Source organism: Rhinopithecus bieti, unplaced genomic scaffold (genome assembly GCF_001698545.2).
Source record: "Rhinopithecus bieti isolate Rb0 unplaced genomic scaffold, ASM169854v2 scaffold_37914, whole genome shotgun sequence".
Taxonomy (NCBI): Eukaryota; Metazoa; Chordata; class Mammalia; order Primates; family Cercopithecidae; genus Rhinopithecus; species Rhinopithecus bieti.
In genome coordinates this window covers 482977-500954 of record NW_016816274.1, presented here as the reverse complement: position 1 = coordinate 500954, position 17978 = coordinate 482977, and the positions used below count along the sequence as shown (strand labels likewise).

At 41.6% G+C, this 17978-nt stretch overlaps 1 long non-coding RNA gene across 3 annotated transcripts in view; it reads right to left on the bottom strand.

Moving 5' to 3' along the window:
* LOC108516962 (uncharacterized) overlaps positions 1-17978 on the bottom strand; it is a 49564-nt gene that overhangs the window by 16260 nt on the left and 15326 nt on the right. The window contains exon 3 of one of the 3 annotated variants that reach the window (XR_001881961.1): positions 11403-11991. The exons of the other annotated variants lie outside the window; for them this stretch is intronic. This is a non-coding gene — a long non-coding RNA (uncharacterized LOC108516962). Of the gene's footprint in view, positions 1-11402; positions 11992-17978 lie in introns of those variants that run through there. 3 annotated transcript variants of the gene reach the window in all.

Here is a 17978-nt window from a genome sequence, read left to right as displayed (position 1 = left end):
TTTTTTTTTTTTTTTTTTTTTTTTTTAACAAATTATCCAGTCTGTGGTATTCTGTTAAAGCAGCACAAACAAAGACAGGGTCTATAAAGGGACAATTAGGTTAAAATGAAGTCATTAGTGTGGGCCCCATCTAATATAACTGGTGTCCTCATGAAAAGCACAAATTAAGACAGACACACAGAGAGGAAAGACCCTGTGAGGATACAGGGTGAAGATGGCCATGTACAACCCCAAGAGAGGCCTCAAAAGAGATGAACCTTGTGGACACATTGGCCTTGGATTATAGCCTTCAGAATTGTGAGAACAACTTCTGTCGTTTAAGCCACCCAGTCTGTGGTACTCCATTACAGCAGCCCTACCAAAGCAATACGGGAAATATCTGGTAACATTTACTCTTTTGAATATAGGGAATTAACTAATTCTATAAGACAAAGAGGGGATACAGGGAACATTAGAAGAGATTGGATAAAAACAAGAAGATGAATTTCAGGAAATAGTGGAGATAGCAATAAGAGGATAAGAAAAAGTGGCCAGGCACGGTGGCTCACGCCTGTAATCTCAGTACTTTGGGAGGCCGAGGTGGGCAGATTGCGAGGTCAGGAGATCGAGACCATCCTGGCTAACACAATGAAACTCCGTCTCTACTAAAAATACAAAAAATTAGCCGGGCATGGTGGCGGGCGCCTGTAAGTCCCAGCTACTCCGGAGGCTGAGGCAGGAGAATGGCGTGAACCCAGGAGGCAGAGCTTGCAGTAAGCCGAGATCGCACTACTGCACTCCAGCCTGGGGGACAAAAAAAAAAAAAAAAAAAAAAAAAAAAAAAAATGCACCAGGGATCCCCAACATGAACTTTTGCTGAGGAAAGCAAATCAAGATTACTTACTCCAACAGGGATACCTTTGTCTTGAGACAGTGGAGAGAACTTCATGAGCTCAATGAGAAAGAGGCAAGGAAGAAGCAGGAGAGAACTTTAGGGAAGTGAATGGAATGAAACTAAAAGGAAATGAGAAGCACTATGGAGATACCTCAGTTACTGGAGACAGAATACAGGAAGGGAAAGTAACATGAATCCCAAGATTAAAGAAAGTAAAACATGAAGAATGTGAGGGAGTAAAAGGAGTTCGAAGGAAACCTGGAGGAGTTAAAAACAAACCATACACATATGCGCCAAGTGAGAAACAGGTCACTGAGAGAGCATTAGATCATTCAAACTTGGAGTCACAGTTTATGGGGATCAGAAAACAAAGGAAATAGGGTTTAATTTTAAAATAAGAAACAGGCGAGGCCAGGCGCGGTGGCTCAAGCCTGTAATCTCAGCACTTTGGGAGGCGGAGACGGGCGGATCACGAGGTCAGGAGATCGAGACCATCCTGGCTAACACGGTGAAACCCTGTCTCTACTAAAAAATACAAAAAACTAGCCGGGCGAGGTGGTGGGCACCTGTAGTCCCAGCTACTCGGGAGGCTGAGGCAGGAGAATGGCGTAAACCCGGGAGGCGGAGCTTGCAGTGAGCTGAGATCCGGCCACTGCACTCCAGCCCGGGCGACACAGCGAGACTCCGTCTCGGAAAAAAAAAAAAAAAAAACAAAGAAAGAAACAGGCTGGGCGCGGTGGCTCACGCCTGTAATCGCAGCACTTTGGGAGGCTGAGGCAGGTGGATCATGAGGTCAGGAGTTCGAGACCGACCGACATAGTGAAACTCCATTTTTACTAAAAATACAAAAATTAGCCAGGCATGGCGGCATGTGCCTGTAATCCCAGCTACTCAGAAAGCTGAGGCAGGAGAATCACTTGAACCCAGGACGCGGAGGTTGCAGTGAGCTGAGATCGCGCCATTGCACTCCAGCCTAGGGAACAGAGTGAGACTCCATCTCAAAAAAAAAAAAAAAGGTAAAAGTAAAATAAAATAAGAAACAAAGTTATATGGGAAGACTGGATTTGGACATCAACTTTTTAAACCTTTCCGGGATCCTGTGAGCCAATAAATTCCTCTTTTTGTCTAAGTTAGTTCAAATTAGGTTACTGCCCTTCAAAACCAACCAAAGTAATAAAATGGAGGAGGAGTGAGACATTTCTTTTTGGCTATGTTGAATAGATGAGATGTAATTTACCTAAAGTGTAGTTTACAGACAAGCCAGTCACCACACAGCCCATTTCTGGGGGGAACTGCGGAGCCTGCAGGTCCTACTAAGAAGGTCACCATGTTCTATGCCATGTTCTCTACCCAGCTTCCAGAACCCCTCAGTCCCCAGTTCTCCCAGCTCAGCTGACTAGAATCAGCAATGTGCTCATGATCCAAAGGCCATCAAGTTTTCTATGGGTTTATGGCCCATGAGGAGGCTGAGCATAGAACCTCTGTTTTAATAGGGATACTATTGAGTCAAACAGCCATTATTGCCTAGAAAATTCATGTGGAACTGACAAATTGTGAGTAAGTTGAAGTTCTGAGTTATCAGAAAGGATGAGTGAGCAGTTATGAACAAGCAGAAGCTATAGGTAAGCCAAAATCAAAAGGTATTTATAGGAGAGTTGAAAAACTAGTAGAAATAGGAATGGTAGCAGTACAGATGGAGGGATGCTGAGTCACTGCATCTATGGGATCCCTGAACTTGCCAAGGCAGCAAGATGACTCAGATCGGTGACTCTTCCACTGGATGCTTCTAGTTCCTGAGTGACTTCCAGAGTCAAAGAGGCCCAGCTCGACAGCTTTTCTTGATATGCCAGAAAATTCTTAAAGTTCTTATTTCCATAAATACCGTCATGATACCCCTGCTCCCATCACCCAGATGAACCACTGTTCTTTGTAGTGAAAGAGTCTTAACAAACATCTCAATAATAACATTGGCTAATGCTTATTTAACATGTATTATGTGCCAAGCATTGAGATATTAATTTGACACATTGTACCTCACTTAATTTTCTCAACAATCCTACGAGGCAGGTACATACTATTCTTATCAATTTATGGATGGAGAAACCTAACTTAGAGAGGTTACCTTGCTTGTCCAAGTCACATCTTCTGTGGGGGAGCTAAGTCTGAAGCAGAGACTTCGCTCTGCTAAGTGTAGAGAGTAGAAGTAATTTAAGTCATAAAACAAGAAATGTAGCAACCAGAACCAACAGGGAAAAAAAGACTCATCATGAATATCATGTGTTATAAAATAATCATGTGTCTTGCTGAAACTTCATAAAAGAGAAGTTCTAGGAAGTTCTCCCAAAGCAAGCAGTGGTGAATGGGAATTAATTACTAATTTCAGATACATAATATGTGCCAGATGTATTGTCCTATTTGAACAAATGGTTAAGGAAAATATGTATTCTTTCTAGTTTAATAGTGGCCTCAGTTTTCCTAATTTGCTTCATAAAGTCTTATGCTCTTGACACGGAATTCTCCTACAAAGGGGTTTTTTGAAATCAACCATGGATGTAGAGAAGAGACTACTTTGCATTAAAAAAAAGAGAAATGAAACTGTAGAGTTAAAAAAAAAAATGTGGCCAGGCACGGTGGCTCACGCCTGTAATCCCAGCACTTTGGGAGGCTGAGACAGGCGGATCATCTGAAGTCAAGAGTTCAAGACTAGCCTGGACAACATGGTAAAACCCTTTCTCTACTAAACGTACAAAAATTAGCTGGCTGTGGTGGCGTGCACTTGTAGTCCCAGCTACTCAGGAGGCTGAGGCAGGAGAATTGCTTGAACCCAGGAGGTGGAGGTTTCAGTGAGCTGAGACTGCACCACTGCACTCCAGCCTGAGCAACAGAGCAAGACTCAGTCTTAAAATAAATAAATATATAAATAAAATAAAAAATGTTATGTGTAAGAAAAATAAGCTGTGAGATATGAAGTGTAAGATATCAACTCTTCTAATTATGCTGCATTAATAACTAAAATTTATTTCTCAAAAACTGGAAAATTTAGCAGAGATGTAGCTATTTAAAAATGAATAATAGGCCGGGCGCGGTGGCTCAAGCCTGTAATCCCAGCACTTTGGGAGGCCGAGACGGGCGGATCACGAGGTCAGGAGATCGTAGACCATCCTGGCTAACACGGTGAAACCCCGTCTCTATTAAAAAAATACAAAAAACTAGCCGGGCGAGGTGGCGGGCGCCTGTAGTCCCAGCTACTCGGGAGGCTGAGGCAGGAGAATGGCATAAACCCGGGAGGCGGAGCTTGCAGTGAGATCCGGCCACTGCACTCCAGCCTGGGCGACAGAGCGAGACTCTGTCTCAAAAAAAAAAAAAAAAAAAAAAAAAATAATAATGTTGAATATGTGTTTGCTCCATGAGGGCATAGATTTTTGTGTTTCCTTCACTGCTGGATCCTTAGAAGCTGGAACAGACTATGTTATATAGTAGATGCTCAATAAAAATCTGCTAAATAGAACGAATAAATGACTGAACTCAGAAGACTGAGATTATTCTCTGAATTGTATCTCTAAATGATATATGAGCAAGTCATTTAGCATATTTGGATGCAAGTTTTATTTATTTATTTGTGGGATTTTTGCTTTTTAAAATATACTGCAAGAAGATGGAATTTGTTCTACTAGACATAAAACCTAACAGTATGGTACTGGTTTAGGAATAGGCAATAAGTCAAAGGAACAGACTAGAAAATTTAGAGAGAGACTTTGTATACACACACACACTTAGTATTTTAAATAACATCAATATATAATATAAAATGAATTGGTTTATGACATCTGGTCATTGATTAGGACAAATCATATTAATTCCCTCTCAAGCCATATACAAAGCTACATTCCAGATAGATCAAGGACTTGAACATTTTTTAATAAAAAAGCAAAGTATGGTCAGGCATGGTGGCTCATGTCTGTAATCCCAGCACCTTGGGAGGCTGAGGTGGGTGGATTTCTTGAGGCCAGGAGATCGAGACCAGCCTGGTAAACACGGCAAAACCCATCTCTATTAAAAATACAAAAATTAGCCAGGCACGGTGGCACACACCTGTAATCCCAGCTGCTACTCAGAAGGCTGAGGAATAAGAATCACTTGAACCTGGGAGGTGGAGGTTGCAGTGAGCTGAGATCGCACCACTGCACTGCAGCCTGTGTGACAGAGCAAGACTAAAAAAAAAAAAAGCACAAAACTACTAGGAACAAAATTCACAAATTCATAGAAATGTTTTTATAGCCTTACCATGGTATACCCTTTATAAGAGTAATGCCAGGCTAGGCACAGTGGCTCATACCTGTAATCCCAGCACTTTGGGAGGCTTAGGCAGGTAGATCACTTGAGCCTAGGAGTTGGAGACCAGCCTGGGTGACAATAGTGAGACCCTGTCTCTATGAAAAAAAAAAAAAAATTAACTGGGTGTGGTGGTACACACCTATGGTCCTAGCCACTTGGGAGGTTGAGGTAGGAGGACTCTTTGAGTCCTGGAGGCAGAGGCTGCAGTGAGCCATGACTGCACCACTGCACCCTAACCTGGGTGACAGAAAGATACCATGTCTCAAAACAGTATTTTAAAAAAGAGTAACACCAAAGCCAAAACTATAAATAAAACAGATTCACGTATGAACAATTATATGCATTAGAGTGCAGGAGAAAATACAAAGTGTCATGGAATGAACAGGAAAACTTGGACAAATGAAGATGGCACCATGCATTCAGGCTAATTATGTTACTTTAAAATATTTCTTATGCCTGTCACAGTGGCTCACACCTGTAATCCCAGCACTTTGGGAGGCTGAGGTGGGAGAATTGCTTGAGCCCAGGTGTTCGAGACCAGCCTGAACAACAGAGTGAGAATCTGTCTCTATGAAAAATAAAAAAAATTAGCCAGGCATGGTGCCATGCACCTGTGGTCCCAGCTGCTCAGAAGGTTGAAGTGGGAGGGTCACTTGAACCCAGGAGGTTGAGGCTGCAGTGAAGGCACCACTGTACTCCAGCATGGGCAACAGAGTGAGACCCTGTCTCAAAAATAAAATAAATAAAATATTTATTAAATTATGAAACTATTTTCACATTACCAAAACTTTAGGGAAATAGAAAATAGAAAAAACATCCCCTGATTATAACACAATGACTATCATTTTTGTTTATTCCCTTGCAATATTTTTCATAGGAATTTTTTTGTTAAGATATTTCACATGCCATAAAATCCACTCCTTTAGAACGTACAATTTAGTGGACTTTAGTATATTCACAAAGATGTGTAAGCATTACCACTCTTTAATTCCAAAATGTTTTCATCCCCCACCCCAGAAAAAATGATGACAACACATTAGCAGTTACTGTTCATCCCCCTCCCTCAGCCCAAATCTACTTTCTGTCTCTATTTGTCATGGGCATATTTTAAACCAATTTGAATTGTAGAAACCTCCCTTGTTTCATTTAACTGTCAGAAACAAGCTTTCCATAAGTGAATAGTCTTCAAACTTTTGTATAGAAAATCAACTCTAAAATGTTTGCAGAGGGCAAAAAATAAAAGGAAGAAAACAGAAATAAAAGGATCATTCCAGGATACCAATTAAAAGACGAAAATATACATAATTTATTAGCAAGTATACAACACAGGTCAAGAAGTGAATAGGGTTTCTTTGATTCTTCCACTTTCTTAGTAAACTTGCTTTCACTAAAAAAAAAAAAAAGGAAGTAAGTAGGGTCAGGTGCGGTGGCTCACACCTGTAATCCTAGCACTTTGGGAAGCCAAGGCAGGTGGATCACCTGAGGTCAGGAGCGCGAGACCAGCCTGGACAATATGGTGAAACCCCATCTCTACTAAAAATACAAAACATTAGCCAGGCATGGGCAGGCACCGTATCCCAGACTACGTTGGAGGCTGTGGCAGAGAGAATCCCTTGAACTCAGGAGTGGAGGTTGCAGTGAGCTGAGAATCGGCCAATTTCACTCCCAGCCTGGGCAACAAGATGCGAAAACTCTGTCTCAAAAAAAAAAAAAAAAAAAAAAAAAAAGTGAAAAGGCACTAGGTCAGAATATGAAAAAAGGAACATTCGGGTCTGATGGTTTACTATTGTGTTATCTTCAAAACATTTATTTTAACGAAAGCAGTACATGCACATATTTACAAAACATCAACAATGCTTAAGAGCTTATTGTAAGAGGTAAGAAAGCTTTGCTGCTCTATCCCGCCCCAACCCACCCCTTTGCCTTCCACTCAAACCCTAGAACCAAGTCTGACTTTTAACGGCTACAGTTTTAAAATTCTTCTGGGTGGTTACTTCCCTATCTCTAAATACTACAGTCATATCGCCACTTCTTTATTTATCAGACAGACAGGCTTTATCTGTGGATTTCCTTCCTATTCTGACAGATGAGAACTTAGTTCACTTACACCCTCCTCCCTCCCGATATGGATGTCTCATTATTTTTAGTTCCTCTATTGTAATTTTAGGTAACTTATTTACTTGAGTTCCTCTTTGTAATTTTCTGAATATATGAATATTCGCTTCCTGTTCTGCTAACTGTAACTTGTATCTCTCAAGTCCCCACTTTGCGTGGGTCCTCTTCCCTTCTACTTCCAAAATTCTCTCTGCATGTTGTTTTCTGTAAGATTTCAACAGAATAAGTGAAAAAGTTCAAACGACCAGCACAATGGAATATGACGTTTTAACAATGGCATTCAAAAAACTGTGAAGTTGTTCACGCACATAAGCAAGAAACTAATAAAGGAACACACATCCATCCATCTTTCAGCTTTTTCAAATCTTAACATTATCACATATTTGCTTCCCTTTAAAAAGAGAAAACACTGTCAATCTACTGAGGCCCCATGTACTATTGACTGTATTTCTCTCCTACCTCAATGTTCATCATTATATAAAAATCGCTCTTATTAACTCAGCATTTACCATTCTACCACTTGATTTTATACTTTTGACACATACTTTGGCATCCATAAACATTATATATTAGGCTGGGCATGATGGCTCACGCCTGTAATCCTAGCATTTTGGGAGGCTGAGGTGGGTGGATAGCTTGTGCTCAGGAGTTTGAGACTAGCCTGGGTAACATGGTGAGACCTCGTCTCTACCAAAAATACAAAAATTATCCAGGTGTGGTGGTGCACACTTGTAATCCCAGCTACTCGGGAGGCTGAGGCAGGAGAATCACTTAAACTCGGGAAGTGGAGGTTGCAGTGAGCTGAGATGGTGCCACTGCACTCCAGCCTGGGTGACAGAGCAAGACTCTGTCTCAAAAAAAAAAAAAAAAAAAAAAAAAAAAAAAATAATTTTGTATGTCACACTTAAAATTTAACATTTTTATTGACACAATTTCATTCATTAGACTTACCATTCTGAATATCATTTGATAGTGTGCCTAACATCCTAATTGCTTACTATTATAAATGATGCTGCTATAAGTACTTTGGGTATTCTTAGCATAAACGGGGGAAAGGAATGCTAAGAAAATTAGCAAATAAATTTTAAAAGAAAAAAGACAAATGTGGGAGATTTAGAATTTACCTTTGGATTCAATGGAACTGGGTCCTGTTTCTTATACATTAATTATGTTTTAGTCTAACCTAGTAGCTATGAAGTTCTGCTCACAGAATTAAAAAAAAATCTGGAGACATTTATAAATGAGAAAAAGCATAGATGATAATAAAAAATATACATGTACCTCCTACAATTAATCAATGTTCAGCACAAGATTTTTTTTTTTGTTTAGAGGCAGGGTCTTGCTCTGTCACCCAGGCTGGAGTGCAGTGGTATGATCATGGCTCATTGCAGCCTTGAACTCCTGGGCTCTGGCAATCCTCCTGCCTGAGCCTTCTGAGTAGCTGAGACTACAGATATGGGCCACCACACCTGGCTAATTCTTAATTTTTTTTTGTAGAGATGAAGTCTTGCTATGTTGACCAGGCTTGTTGGAGTTCAGTCAGGCTGGTGGAAAAAATTTTAAAGACAGTTATAAGAAATGGAGCAAACCTTCTTGGAAGTCTGTGGGGGTTTACATTGCTTCAGTAACAGATTTGGCTGAAGACAGCCTAATCCTCTCTACCTTTAGCTGATAGCAAAAAAGCAAATAATAAGGGAATGTGGGGAAGTTTATCTAAATAGCTTATTTACTCATGTAGTCCTAAAACCAACCTTTGATCAACCTTGGGTGCATAATTGCTCTCTATTTGGGGGGTGAGCAATGTTAATTACCCTCTAGTGGTGTTTACTCAAGACCTTTGTCATTTAATCTGTACTAAATAAATGCGAACTTTGCTAGCTTATTGAGGTGATGCTCCAGACCAACAGCAGAGCCCCTCAGCCAGACTGACAGGCAAAATATCTGTGTCAGTGTACGTCTCTCATCTATCACTGGGTCAGGGTCTGCAGGCTGGATTCCTGCACAGGCTGGTCTCAAACTCCTGGGCTCAAGCGATTCTCCTGCCTGAGCCTTCCAAGTAGCTGAGACTACAGATATGGACCACCACACCTGGCTATTTTTTAAATTTTTTAGTAGAGATGAAGTCTTGCTGTATTGCCCAGTCTAGTCTTAAACTCCTGGGCTCAAGAGCTCCTCCTGCGTTGGCCTCCCAAAGTTCTGGAAGTACAGGCATGAATCACGGTGCCCAGACATTTTTTTAAAAATAAAGGAATACTCCTGAAATGCTGAAGTCTTCTTTGTACCCCTTTGTGATAACATGAGTAGCCTCTTAATGACACCAAGGAACAAGTTAGTCCCAAAGTAGCTCACATAAATGGTGACAGAGGAATGAGGGGTGGGTGTGATCTACGCAAAAAACCTTTTCTCTTTAACGGGTTGCTGTTTCTAACATAATTGCAGTAGTACCCTATGTTGCTATAATGCATTATAGTTTTCAACGTGCTTTTGTGGCCTCCATAATAGAGGGGTTGTGAGGTAAGCTTCAACCACAGCTGCCCCACTACCCAAGAGAGGATACACAATGATGAATAGGTGAATTTCTGCCTCTTAGTTTCTTAGCTGGGGAGGGGCACTTACTGGAACAGCACACGAAACAGAGTCTTTGGCCCAGTTGGGGAATCTTTATTAGGTTATGCTACTTCAAGCTTTCCTCCTGTTAAATGTGAAAGGAATAAATCCCTGTTCCTTGGATCAGTGTGACTCTGAAACAGCTGGAGGAGAGACAGCTTTAGGCAGGTTGAAACAGAGAGCTCCAGCATATGTACTTTTTTTTTTTTTGAGATGGAGTCTCGCTCTATCGCCCAGGCTGGAGTGCAGTGGCGTGATCTTGGCTCACTGCAAGCTCCACCTCCTGGGTTCATGCCATTCTCCTGCCTCAGCCTCCTGAGTAGCTGGGACTATAGGCGCCTGCCACCACGCTTAGCTAATTTTCTCGTATTTTTAGTAGAGACAGGGTTTCACCATGTTAGCCAGGATGGTCTCGATCTCCCGACCTCGTGATCTGCCCGACTCGGCCTCCCAAAGTGCTGGGATTACAGGCGTGAGCCACCGCACCTGGCCTCAGCATATGTAATATTAGGAGAAAAGATTCCTAAGGGTTAACAAGAGAGCAGTGCTGGGCATGGAGCATCTCCTCCAAATAAAGAAAGCAGCACTTTCTAAAGCTCAAGCCAATTTGAAAGTTGCTGAATTGAATGGAGTTTTGAAAATAGAAACAGGGGCTACATATAATATGATAATACTGGGCTTGCTCCACTTTTCCAGGGATCCAGGTGCACATTGCTGGGTCCCAGGCTGGTTGATGCTGGCAAACTATAAGACAAGCATGGAGAAGAAAATACATGGTGAAAAGTAAAGATAGAAGTCTTAAAAAAGAAGAGAGAAAGATATTTTTGAAATTAATGTCAAAGGAGTGTGTGTGTGTGTGTGTGCATGCACATATATGTATAATTATAATATATATATAATAATAACTGTACAGTAAGGTGACCCCAGTTTCAGCTTATTCAGGGGAAATCACCAATTATATCTACAATGTATAACAGAAGAAGCATGGCTTCAAGACCTTGAACATTTAAGCTAGAGAAGCAAGACCAATAGTCACAAAAGAAAGCCCAGTATTTCTAATATATACATATCCCCGATAGACACACATATGCACACGTATATATGCATACACTCACACACATATATACACATATGTATACATATATATATACACACATTTGTGAAATACACATTTATTTATAAATTGAAAAGATCAGCCAGGCACGGTGGCTCACGCCTGTAATCCCAACACTTTGAGAGGCCGAGGCAGGCAAACAGCTTAATCTCAGTTCAAGACCAGCCGGGGCAACATGACAAAACCCCATCTCTACAAAAAGTACAAAAAAATTAGCCAGGCATGGTGGCATGTGCTTGTAGTTCCAGCTATTTGAGAGGCTGAGATGGGAGGATCACTTGAGCCTGGGAGGCAGAAGTTGCAGTGAGGCGAGATCATGCCACTGTACTCCAGCCTGGGTGACAGAGTGAGACTCTGCCTCAAATGAAAATAGAAGAATAAGGACAAATCCGAGCTTTCAATAAACTCCATAACTTATTTCACTTTCACATAACTGCTGGCTAGATTCAACATGAAGACCTCAATTAGCATCTGTATTCCCCATTGTGTGACACCTTCTCTTTACCCCCTAGCTAGAACTGACCATACCCCTTCTGATAACCACAGAGGATTTTCATCTTGGCTCATATTTCAGCATGAACCACCATCATAATGTGTTACATTATTTCATCTGTCCTTTCTCACTAGGCTTTGAAGTCTTTAGGATAAGAACCATGTTCTTACCTTCCCATCTCTGGTACCTGATGTGGTATTTGGCCAATGTATGTACTCAGCACATCCTCAGTGAGTCAGCACATCCACTGCCAGTCACAGAGAGATGGGTTGTGCTGTTGAAGCAACTTCTTCCTACCATTTCGTGCAGCCCTTGCAGCTTTGTTCCCTTCTTTAGGCAGACAATCAACAGCTATCGTATCTAATTCACAGGGGCTTTCTTATATTTTCTCCCATGGGGAAATAACTGCCATCCCTCTTTCTCCAAGGCTAAGATACAAATTCTTCCAAAGTGCTGTTAAAAAACAAAAAAGACTATTCAGGACCTAAGATTGAGACTGAAAGGAAAAGTTTTACTGCCAAGTGGGGAACGTGGCACAAACAGAGGCAACTAGGAGACCCTCAGGGATGAGCTTTAGAAGAGAAAGGAGGTAGGTCCTTTAAAACAGAAACACTAAAACTATCTCTGTCCCACATTATGAAAGTAAAATGTCTGGGTGATGTTGATTGGCTGACAAGGTCTGCGTTTGTTGTTACATAATTCTGGGGCTCATTGGGCTGGTCATTGTGCACTGTTGGGGCCATCTTGGGATAATGGTATCCAGGTGGACCTCAGGCGATCTTCCTGCCTCAGCTTCCGAAAGTGCTGGGATTATAGGCACGAGCCAGTGCACTGGGTCTCACTTCTCTATTTCAATGGAGATCATATCTTATCCTTGTCTCCTAGGCGGTGGGTGACTCCTCTCTTGGGCAGTGCTCCCTCTATGAGACAAGGGAGAGGAATGAAACTGCTTCAATGCCTACTGTATGGCAGAAACTCTACCGCACTCAGAAACTTACAAACAACATTAAGTGGTTATCATCATTTACAGAGGACACCACAAAGCTATTAAATGGTAAATTTAGGGTTCAAAGCCAAGTCTAGTCTGGCTTTCAAACTTTGGGTGATAGCCCTGGATGTCCTTCAACAGCCTCAACAGGCCACAGTGACTCTCCCACTACCAATGAGTGACTGGGCAGCTGGCTATGACATAGGAGGCCAGATATGTATCTCAACCCAGACTGCTAGGTCTTACAAGTCCTGGTTAGTTCACTAAGTGAAGGACTAGCAGTTTGCCAGTCAAGAGAACTGCTCAGCAGCATAAAATGCTCTCTAGTCAGGAGGAAAGACAAAGGAAACAATAAAGAGAAAACTGTGAAAGGTTGAAGTATTGAGGTTACAAGAAACTAACTATGCTAACCGTATATTGGTTTTGATAGTGGAAAAAGCAGCATGTAAAAAACACATGGTATAGAAAATGCCTTTTATGCTAGACTGTACTGAAATTTAAATGAGGTAATGCATCTGAAAGTGCATTACTTTTTTTTTTTTTTTTTGAGACGGAGTCTCACTCTCTTGTTCAGGTGGGAGTGCAAATGACACGATCTTGGCTCACTGCAACCTCTGCCTCCTGGGTTCAAGCGATTCTCCTGTCTCAGCTTCCCCAGTAGCTGGAATTACGGGCGCCTACTACCACGCCCAGCTAAGTTTTTGTATTTTTAGCACAGACGGGGTTTCACCATGTTGGCCAGGCTGGTCTCGAACTCCTGACCTCAGATGATCCACCTGCTTCGGTCTCCCAAAGTGCTGGGATTACAGGCATGAGCCACTGCACTCGGCCAAGTGCATTACTTTTAAAAGTATAAAGTATTACGCAGCCATGAAGGATTATTTGTGCAAGAAGAAAGCTTTTACAGGAAAAACTTGAAACACTGGTATTTTGCCTCCTTTTAACAACTAGAGTTGTTTTGGGAGTTGTTTCTTGTCGAAGAAACAACCCATGTTTATTTTCCCAGTACGGCAGGACCACGTAGGAAAGCAAAATTAGCGCTCAGGAGAGGAAATTCTCTGAGACTCTATGAGGCTCCATTACCCTCCTCTGAACTATGGCCAAAAAGATTGGGTAGCACTTTTTAAGGTAGTTTAAGAAAAATAGGCTGTGCATGGTGACTCATGTCTGTAATCCCAGCACTTTGGGAGGCCGAGGCGAGTGGATCACCTGAGGTCAGGAGTTCAAGACCAGTCTGACCAATATGGCGAAACCCCATCTCTGCTAAAATTACAAAAATTAGCCGGGTGTGGTGGCAGGCGCCTGTAGTCCCAGCTACTTAGGAGGCTGAGGGAGGAGAATTGCTTGAACCTGGGAGGCGTTGGTTGTAGTGAGCTGAGATTGTGTCACTGCACTCCAGCCTGGGTGGCAGAGCGGGACTCCACCTTAAAAAAAAAAAGAGAGAGAGAAAAAAAGGAAAACATATAGTGAGCACAATAAAGCTGTATAATCTAAATTAAACGTGAATAGCATGCCTGGAGACATTGTACTAGAAAAATATTTCTACCTAAAAAATCAAATTTTATTTTCTGTTATAGATATTCAATCTGCTTTCATCTCAGTTCTCCCTACCTTATCAAACCTCTCCCCACATTTCCTATTCTTTTTCTCGCCAGCCTGATGTCTCTCATTGTACTGCTTAAGAGAAATGTTATGTTACTATTATTTTCTCCCAGAACTGTTTCTCTAGTTCTTTAAGGTATCTGAGTACACACTGTGCCTTCTTCCTTTTAGCCCTCCCTTCTCCTTGTTCCCTGAGCCTTACCTTTACGACCTTAGAACTTTAAGTTCCCACTACAATTTTAAATATAGACTATTTTGCTTTTCCTCCTACGAGGGAGCTTAAATTGCCTCTAATTACACTGTTTTCCCGAGTCCTTCCTCTCCTTTGCAATTTAGATATAGCACAGAAGTACATTTTGCTTGACTGTCCTCTGAACTGTCATGCTGTTTTGATGCAGTTCTATGGTCCAAGAGTCTTGGTTAAATAATGGCCCAGCACCCATCTGTGTTTAAAAGAACTGCTTCACAGGCAAGTCAAAAAGCCCACGGATCCGAAGTCACAATGGGCGTTGCTATTCGAACAGCACCGGATTGCTATTCAACGCTTGGTTGAAAAATAAATTTCAATTTCATTCACCTAAAATATTTCCTTCTATTTTGTAGGATTGTATGCTCTTACTTCAATCTGGACTTGATCACAAGTGGACATTAACATAGTCTTATAGATTAGCCTGTTTTCATTGGTCCAGAGTATTCTCCAAATAAAGCAGGGTCTGTGTATTTTAAGCAACTCCCCTGAACAATTTCATGGGCATTCTCAAACTTGAGAGCTACTTGAAAAGCTGTGTTGGAGAAAAGAACAACCAATGAATGTGGCAGGACAGAATGTTGACCATTAACTTCCCTTTTCCTCTTCTCCCATCTGTTCTCTTCCATTATCCCTACCCCTCCACTCAGTCTCATTATTCAGGCAACAGTTATTTTGCCTTTATTTCCTCAAGAAAGGAACAAAAGAAAACAGAATTGCTCTCTGATTTTTTTTTTTTTTTTTTTTGCATTTTAAAATGGACTTTGAAACCATAAGCAAAGAGGTATTTAAGAGTATTTCCAAAGTCAAACATGAAGGTTTTGAAATTTCAAAGTCATTGCCTTGAAGAGACTCGAGGCTTGGAGTGTGTACAGTATGTCAGAGCCGGACTTTTCTCCTTCCTGAGACTAGATGATTGTCTGAATCCAAGACAGTCTTCATGATTTCAGAGGAAGTGGTCAAGTGGTCTCTGAGGTAGACCTTCTGCTTAAGAGTAGTCAGGAGGCCAGGCGCCGTGGCTCACGCCTGTAATCCCAGCACTTTGGGAGGCCGAGGTGGGCAGATCACCTGAGGTCAGGAGTTCAGACAAGCCTGACCAACGTGGAGAAACCTCGTCTCTACTAAAAATACAAAAAATTAGTCGGGCATGGTGGCACATGCACTCTAGCCTGGGCGACAAGAGTGAAACTCCGTCTCAAAAAAAAAAAAAAAAAAAAGAAAAAGAAAAAAGAAAAGATAAGGAGCAGTCAGGATGTATGCCTCCAAAGCTGAGGTAGGCAGAAAGATACCAGAGTTCTAGAGGCCTGCCAGCCACAGCAGCAGCAGAAGGAAGGTGTGGGGGAGAACAAGGCAGCCAGGTCTGTGCCACCTCCCAGACACAATTCTTGGGAACGGAGGGTAAGTGGTGGATGGGAGAAAATCTTGACTTAATTTATGTTAAGTTTAAAGAAATGCCACCTGGTGGCATTTAAGTTCACACATAGGTAAAGAAAGTTATGCATTTACTGTGAAATTCATCCCACTATTTAGTAGAAACAGGAGCTCTGGGTTCAGGTCAAAAGTCTCTTTTGTCAACTGTGGCACCACTGAGCAACTGCTCAGCTTTTGTGAATCCTGGGTTCTTCATTATTAAAATGGGAACATTAACGTTGGGTTGAGTATAAGAAATGGACATTTCTGCAGGTCAAAAATGGTTGAATATTTGCATTTTCATATGATGCAACCTAATACTTACTTCACAGGCATAAGGAAAAAAAATACAATAACATACAAACAACTGTCCCTGGAGTAAGTACTTAACAAATACATGATTTATAAAGAAGATACGTGAAAGATATTTGTTAAGTACATGATTTATAAAAAGATATGTAAGTATGTACACCCTTGTTGTCTAATCATCATAGAATAACCTGAGCTTAAAATCCCTGCTCCCTACCATACAGAAGGCAAAATGCCTATTAGGGGTTTTCTTTCTTCTCCCTCTCCTTCTTTTTCCTCCTCCTCTTGACTCCTCCTCGTCCTCCTCTTTCTTCTTCACCTTAAAGTTTAATGTCTAGAAAGGGGCTGAGCACGGTGGCTCATGCCTGAAATCCCAGCACTCTGGAAGGCTGAGGTGGGCAGATTACCTGAGGTCAGGAGTTTGAAACCAGCCTGGTCAACACGACAAAACCCCATCCCTACTAAAAATACAAAAATTACCCAGGCATGGTGGCAGGCACCTGTAATCCCAACTACCCAGGAGGCTGAGGCAGGAGAATTGCTTGAACCCAGGAGGCAGAGGTTGCAGTGAGCCAAGATTATGCCACCGCACTCCAGCCTGGGTGACAGAGTGAGACTCTGTCTCAAAATAATAATAATAATAATGATTTCTAAAAAGGTAATACATTCTCAGTTCAAAAACCCAAAGGTATAAAAATACAGTAAAAAAGTCCTATCGGCCTGGCGTGGTGGCTCAAGCCTGTAATCCCAGCACTTTGGGAGGCCGAGACGGGCGGATCACGAGGTCAGAAGATCGAGGCCATCCTGGCTAACACGGTGAAACCCCATCTCTACTAAAAAATACAAAAAAACTAGCCAGGCGAGGTGGCGGGCGCCTGTAGTCCCAGCTACTTGGGAGATTGAGGCAGGAGAATGGCGTAAACCCGGGAGGCAGAGCTTGCAGTGAGCCGAGATCCGGCCACTGCACTCCAGCCTGGGTGACAGCGCGAGACGCCGTCTCAAGCAAACAAAAACAAGAAAAAAGGAGACGTCACCGCNAAAAAAAAAAAAAAAAAAAAAAAAAAAAGTCCTATCATATCACTGTCTAGAGTACTATTTCTTATATATTTTCCTGATTTTTGAGTATTTTAAAATGTGAGTGTTGGATGTGAGTATTGGATTTGAAAAGTTTGATGATAATCTGTGTATATTTATGCGTGTGTGTGTGTGTATAGTAGTCCAAGACGATCAGTTTATGAATAGTAAGAGGAGACCCACGGAAAACCAGTGCCTTTGACCAAGTTCACTCAGATAATCAGCAGCAGGGCTTGGACATTAACCACACTTATCCAACATCCTTTGAGGTCTCACATGACGAATTACAAATATGGAGTGTAAATGTAACCCACTCTGCTAGGCAAATAAAGCCCTCTTCTTTAAAAAAAAAATTTTTTTTTTTTTTTATTTATAGGCAATAGAAGCCAGGCTGACGTACAGTCAAAACTCATTTCTCATGGCTTTCATATCTGCAAATTCTCCTACTCACTAAAATGTATTTGTAACCCCCGAATCAATACACACAGCACTTTTGTGATCATTGGCAGACATGCGCAGAAAAGAAAAAAAATTGAGTTGTTGATTGTACACATTCCCATCTGAATTACAACAAAGCAACACTCTGCCTTCCCACTTCAGCTTTCTTACTATATGTGTGTCCTTTTTCTGTTTATTTAGTACCATATTTTTCACACTTTTGTTCTTTTTGGTGGTTATTTTGCTGTTTAAAATGGCCAACAAGTATAGTGCTAAGTGCTGCCTAGGATTCTTAAGCACAAGAAGGCTATGAAGCTGGGAGAGTCGCGTAGAACAGATTCTCCTTCACAGTCCTCTGAAAGAACCAACTCT